The 5,741-nt window shown below is 42.1% G+C and overlaps 1 pseudogene; it reads right to left on the bottom strand.

Moving 5' to 3' along the window:
* Nucleotides 1–2,943: 2,943 nt before the first annotated feature.
* On the bottom strand, nucleotides 2,944–4,034 carry LOC128572563 (52 kDa repressor of the inhibitor of the protein kinase-like; annotated as a pseudogene).
* Between the last annotated feature and the right edge of the window lie 1,707 nt (nucleotides 4,035–5,741).

The raw sequence follows: 5,741 nt of genomic DNA, 5'->3' as shown, positions 1-5,741 counted from the left end.
TGGCTCAAGGACTAGGGCGCGGGTCCCATATGCTGGAGGTGGCGGATTCAAACCTAGCCCCAGCCAAAAACCAAAAAAAAAAAAAAAAAGAGAAAAGAAATAAGTTGATAAGTGGAATTTTGGGAGGCACCTGTGGCTCAAGGAGTAGGGTGCCGGTCCCATATGCCGGAGGTGGCGGGTTCAAACCCAGCCCTGGCCAAAACCCACAAAACATTGGCTCAAGGAATAGAGCGCCAGCCCCATATGCCGGAGGTGGCAGGTTCAAACCCAGCCCGGGCCAAAAACTGCAAAAAAAAAAAAAAAAAAAAAAGATTATCTGCTGAGTATTTTGGGATAACAGTAAAAAATCAGTTTTGAACCCACTACTCTAAAATTGTGTGATCTGATATAAACATATGTTCAAAATAAGCTTTTTAAAGTGATGTCATCTTTACTGGGCCAATATTTACATTAAAGCAATGATGTAAAATACAAAAAGAATAAAAATTATATATCTGTGTTAATTTGAAGATTTCTCAATTTTTTTATTTTTATTAGTTCCCTAATTAACCTTCATGACAGTATTCCAACCCAATGTTCTTTCCTGAGGCTACAGTCTTCTATTTGTAAAATTCATCAAATCCATTTTCCAAGTATTAAAGTATTGAATCAAGGATTAAGTTTCAAGATATTTGTTTCCTTCAGTTCACAAGGAGAACTCTGGATTATACACTTCATGACTTAGGTGTACAGTAAGAGTAAACATGCAATAAAATATTTCTAGTAATAAACACTTTAATCTCATATGGTATAGCACACAGGTTAAATTACAGGAATTTTAATTTATGATGTAACTTATGACTAAAAGACTCTGGCATATTCACCTGCTTCTCACTGCCATGTTTAATCATAGTTCCATTCTACAAACGATTGATGAGGTCATGGCCAGACTATCATGTTGCTTCACATCACTGCTGGTCTCCCCGCAGCCATCAGTGAGGTGTGTGGATGCAGCTTCCTGGTTCAGGACCAGAAGCTGAGCAAATAAGCATTGTCACTGCAAAGGTATGACTCAAAGCTTTGCATCAGAATTATCCTTATCTTTGAACAAACCAGGCTCTTCTGGACCAAGACAAAATAAAGCTCTGAATTCAGGTGTGAAATGAAGTGTCCGAAGAAGGGAATAGAGATGACAGGATCTACCCTGATTTCTGATTCTGCTTAAATTGGTGAATTCTCTAGGAGGAGGTGACTCCAAAACGTTAGTCTTTAATTTTTTCCCTTGTCCATACTGATTATTTGTCACACTGGAATAATCCTCTCCAAATAGATCCTCAAACATTGTACAACTAAATACTACCTGGCTAAGGCACAGCCCCAGCCCCAGCCAGAACACACAGTGGATGAACCGGCCCCAACTGGGCGCCGGCTTGTTGGCGAGGATGTGTGTTCGAAATGTGATTATCTTAATTTTTATTTCTTTTTGTAATTATAAAGAAATTTATTTGAGATTTGAGAATTATGTTTGTGAACTTGCCACTGTGCGCTTATAGTGACAACCCTGTACAAATCACTCAGCAAGGTTCCATAATCTTGGTCTATCACTGTCTCACAGTTTTGTTCTCATTGACTTGTGTTGGTGTGTTGATGCATTTTGTTTATTTTTGTTATTGTGTGTTATTGTATGTTCTTGGGAGAATGTTAGAGTTTGACTCAGCAATGAACAAACCTTTGGAAATTTCTTCCTTTTTTTTTGTGAGATAGTATCTTAATATATCACCCTCTGTAGGGTGCCGTGGCCTCACAGCTCACAGCAACCTCAATCAATTGGGGTACTCTAGTGATTCTCTTGCCTCAGCCTCCCAAGTTGCTGGGACTACTGGCCCTCACATCAATGCCTGGCTATTTTTCAAGACAGGGTCTTGCTGTTGCTCAGGCTGGTCTCAAACCTGGGAACTCAGGCAATTCACCTGCCTCAGCCTCACAGAGACCTGTACAACTAATTTTTTTTTTTTTGAGACAAAGGCTCATGCTGTCACCCAGGGTACAGTGCCTGGTATCACAGCTCATAGCAACCTCAAACTCTTGGACTCAAGTGATTCTGTTGCCTCAGCTTCCCAAGTAGCTGGGACTATAGGTGCCAGCCACAATGCCCTGCTGTTTTCTGTTATTGTTGTTGTTGCAGTTATCGTTGTTTTAGCTGGCCCGGGCTGGGTTTGAACTTGCCAACCTTGGTGTCTGTGACCAGTGCCCTATACACTTAGCTGGTGGCACCATCGGTGCAGGAAATATATTTTTTAAAAAATATTTTACTGACATTCTGAATGTGAAGGGTAATACAACAGCAGCCATGATGGACATTCAGAGAAAACTAAAGACATACAAAATTGCATTGAAGGGTAGATTAGGCACTGGCTTCAGTACGTACCTTTCCAAGTGGAGTACTTTTTTTTTTTTTTTGTAGAGACAGAGTCTCACTTTGTTGCCCTCGGTAGAGTGCCGTGGCATCACACAGCTCACAGCAACCTCCACCTCCTGGGCTTAAGCGATTCTCTTGCCTCAGCCTCCCAAGTAGCTGGGACTACAGGTGCCCGCCACAACGCCCGGCTACCAAGTGGAGTACTTTAAATGTGACCATAGTCATATTCAGGAATGAGGTATGTAGCAGAGTCCTGATACAATAAAAATGTCAAGTTATATCGATGTACTTGAGGAGAAAATCTTTACTTTCCTCCAATGATTCATAGAAGAAACTTAACAGTGTTTATTCTTCTGAATACTTCCTATAAGTTTATAAATACACACTTTATAAGGAATAAATTATATCATTCTCCATTGTTCTTTCATTTACTGTTTTCCTAGCTATGGTTAACTGACCAGTATTGATCAGTCTGAGATCAGTTCTGAGGCCAATTTCATAAATTCTCAGGATTAGTGTCTATTGTTGGTCAACAATTCTTACTGTTAAAATTCAGGTCCCAACACAACTGAAACATGTAAACTTAAAAATTTTAGTGCACATGTAGGTGCTTGTCTTTGAAGACATATTCTGGTTTTATGGCCACAACAATACTCCATATTTAACCCCCACTTCTCAGTCATTCTCATGCGAAATTTCACAGCCTAATTTCTGCATCGGCTTCATAAAGCAGGAAGCCCACCAATTCCTCTCTCAGGTTATGAGATTCATCCACGAACCTCACCAGCACCGGTAGGTGCTCTTCCCCTGCTGTGTCCACTACATCATCTGTGATAAGAGAAAAGAAGTGTGAGTCTTTCACTTCCCTGAGAGTTTCTTCACGAATGCAGCTCTCACAGATTTCTAGCATCTGTTTCTGCTGTATTTTTGAACAAAACAATGTATTAACTGCTGTTTTCTCAAAGCGCTTTCTCAGAACCTCTTCATCAGAGTGTATCCGGCACTCTAGCAGCGCTTGAAAGTTATCAGGAGTAAAGGGACCTTCTGAGAGTTCATCAGCCTCGTGTCCATCTAGAGGTATGTTTTGTTTTCCCATAAAAATCAAAGTTTCAAATAGAAACTTTAGATATTCTTTGTTTTCCTTCTCTTCAAGAGTTAGAGGTAAAATGTCCTCATCCTGTTCTTCACCCCCCTCTTCTGTACTGGTGTTCTGAGCATTGCTGTTATTGTTTTCTTTATGTTTTGGTTCCTGTTCAGAAGTTTCATCATTTTTTGTTTGTTTGTTTGTTTGTTTCAGAGCCCTGATTTCCTCTTTACTCAATTCTTTTGTTCATTTTCTGTGTCTACTGTGTGGATTGTTCAAATGACTGGTAAGATCAAATATTGTTGGTATTGCACTATCTCAAAGAACTGTCCTGTAGAAGCTAGTTCTACAGATCATAGAGGTCTCAGACTGTTTGGCACATAATCGATAATGTTTATTTAGTTGATCAGGTCTTTTATCTTTTAAGTCCGCTCTCCTACAATTCTCCACCCACTTCTGGCATCTGGCCAGATCCCGTGGGAACCCGAAGAAGGCCAGGTTGGACTGGATGCTCTTCCATGTGCAGTTGGGGGCAGCAAAGAAGTTGGGCATCATCGCCGGACTGCAGGCTGACAAAGCCCTCTCATCCCTGACTCCTCAGGGCAGTCTGCCCGCCTGTAGGGGCCAGGGAGGGGAGCCAGGCTGGCAGGCCCACTGGCAAACATGGTTCATGGGGGAGGGGTGGGCGAGCATGAAGCTGATTAATGTTTTCTTGATATCAGAGAGGAGATATGATGAGAAAAGAGGTGAGAAGGAAGGGTGGGTAATAGAGAGGAAGGGGAAGGAGAGAATGAATGAGATGTTACATTGCTAGCTTTAAAGATGGAAGAAGAGGGCCTCAAGCCAATGGATGTAGGCCTCCTCTAGAAGCTAGAAAAGGTAAGGAAAAGAATTTTTCCCTAGAGGTTATAACATACTAAGATGGTAGCCGAGTAACAGCTTCCTTGCAACTGGGCACGGTGATTCCGGGGAGAGAAGACTCCAGGCATCGCTGGCTGGTGGGATCTGCCCAGAAACATCCATTTGGGGGACACAGTGAGTCAGCGTCAGGCTTCTGGACTCCATGAGGAGGACAAAAGCAGTGGAGAACTGGCAAGTGTTTGCCTGTGTTCATTCAACTAATCCCGCCAGCAGCTGTTAAGTACAGCAGCAGTGAGATTGCAAAGTGGAAAGGCCTTACCTGTGAGCTGTTTTGTTTTTCTTGGACTTGGCACTCAGTTGAACGACCTTGGGAGAACTTGGGCAAGAGTGCAGAGGAATTTAAGTGTTGTCCAGGGCACAGTGTTGTCTGAGCTGCTGAGCCAGACAGAGCTAATAGTGTTTCGCTGTGGGCTGCATGGAGCCATTGTGGGAGGACTGACACAGAAAGCTCTGCCCTCAGGGTCACAGAGCAAGGATTAGGTGGGAGCGAGTAATCTAGTGACTGAGCAGCCTAAAGGTGGGGACTGAGACACCTTACAGCCTTAGCCCTCAGGAGCATAGAGTGAGACCAGTTATGACACACTGGGTAAGTGGATAGCAACTTCAGGAGTGATCCCAGTGATAAGTGCTTTTCTGGGAAAGCTTCTGCTTAGCCAAGTTTAGCAGTTTAAAGTGCCTTGTAAGAGGGCAGAGGAGAGATTTAGGATCTCCACTCTGCGGGGTTTGAGAAATCAGCAGAGGCCTCCAGTCTCCATCTCGTACAGCTGTACCAGCACTGTGATTAACATCTTGTACCCTAGAAGATCACTTGTTGCCCAGACAATATCCACCAAGATATATATATATACTGCTTTCTTTGGGGGTTCATTTTTTGCTTTTTTTTGGTTTGTTTGTTTTTAATTTCAACATTTTCCCTACAGATTTTTCTTTTCTTTTTTTTCCTCTTTCTTTTCTTTTTTCATTTTTCTAGTTTAAATAAAATTTTCCATTTTTGCTTTTTTCAACAATTAGAACTTCATCTTTGCTATTGTTTCTACCCCTATTATTTGTTTTTTTCCCCCAATTTTATCCCGTAAAGTTTTCTGTTTGCTTTCTTTGGTTTGATTTATAGCATTTTTGCCTTTCCTCCCTACTTGGTGGAAGTGGGGTACTGTGTCCGAATAGGCTAGCAAAGAGCTGCTGACCTCGAGGAAATCACCAAATCTGGCACCCACAGATGTTGGGGGATTTTTAAGGTTGGGTCAAACTACGCTACTGTACACCTTTATTGCTCCTGTCTCCCTCTTTCTGTGCCTCTCTTCTTTTTGTCAATATTCCCTTTTACCCATGCCCTCTCCT

The sequence above is a fragment of the Nycticebus coucang genome, chromosome 20 (genome assembly GCF_027406575.1).
Source record: "Nycticebus coucang isolate mNycCou1 chromosome 20, mNycCou1.pri, whole genome shotgun sequence".
NCBI classification, from domain to species: Eukaryota; Metazoa; Chordata; class Mammalia; order Primates; family Lorisidae; genus Nycticebus; species Nycticebus coucang.
This window is presented reverse-complemented; position numbering and strand designations above follow the sequence as displayed.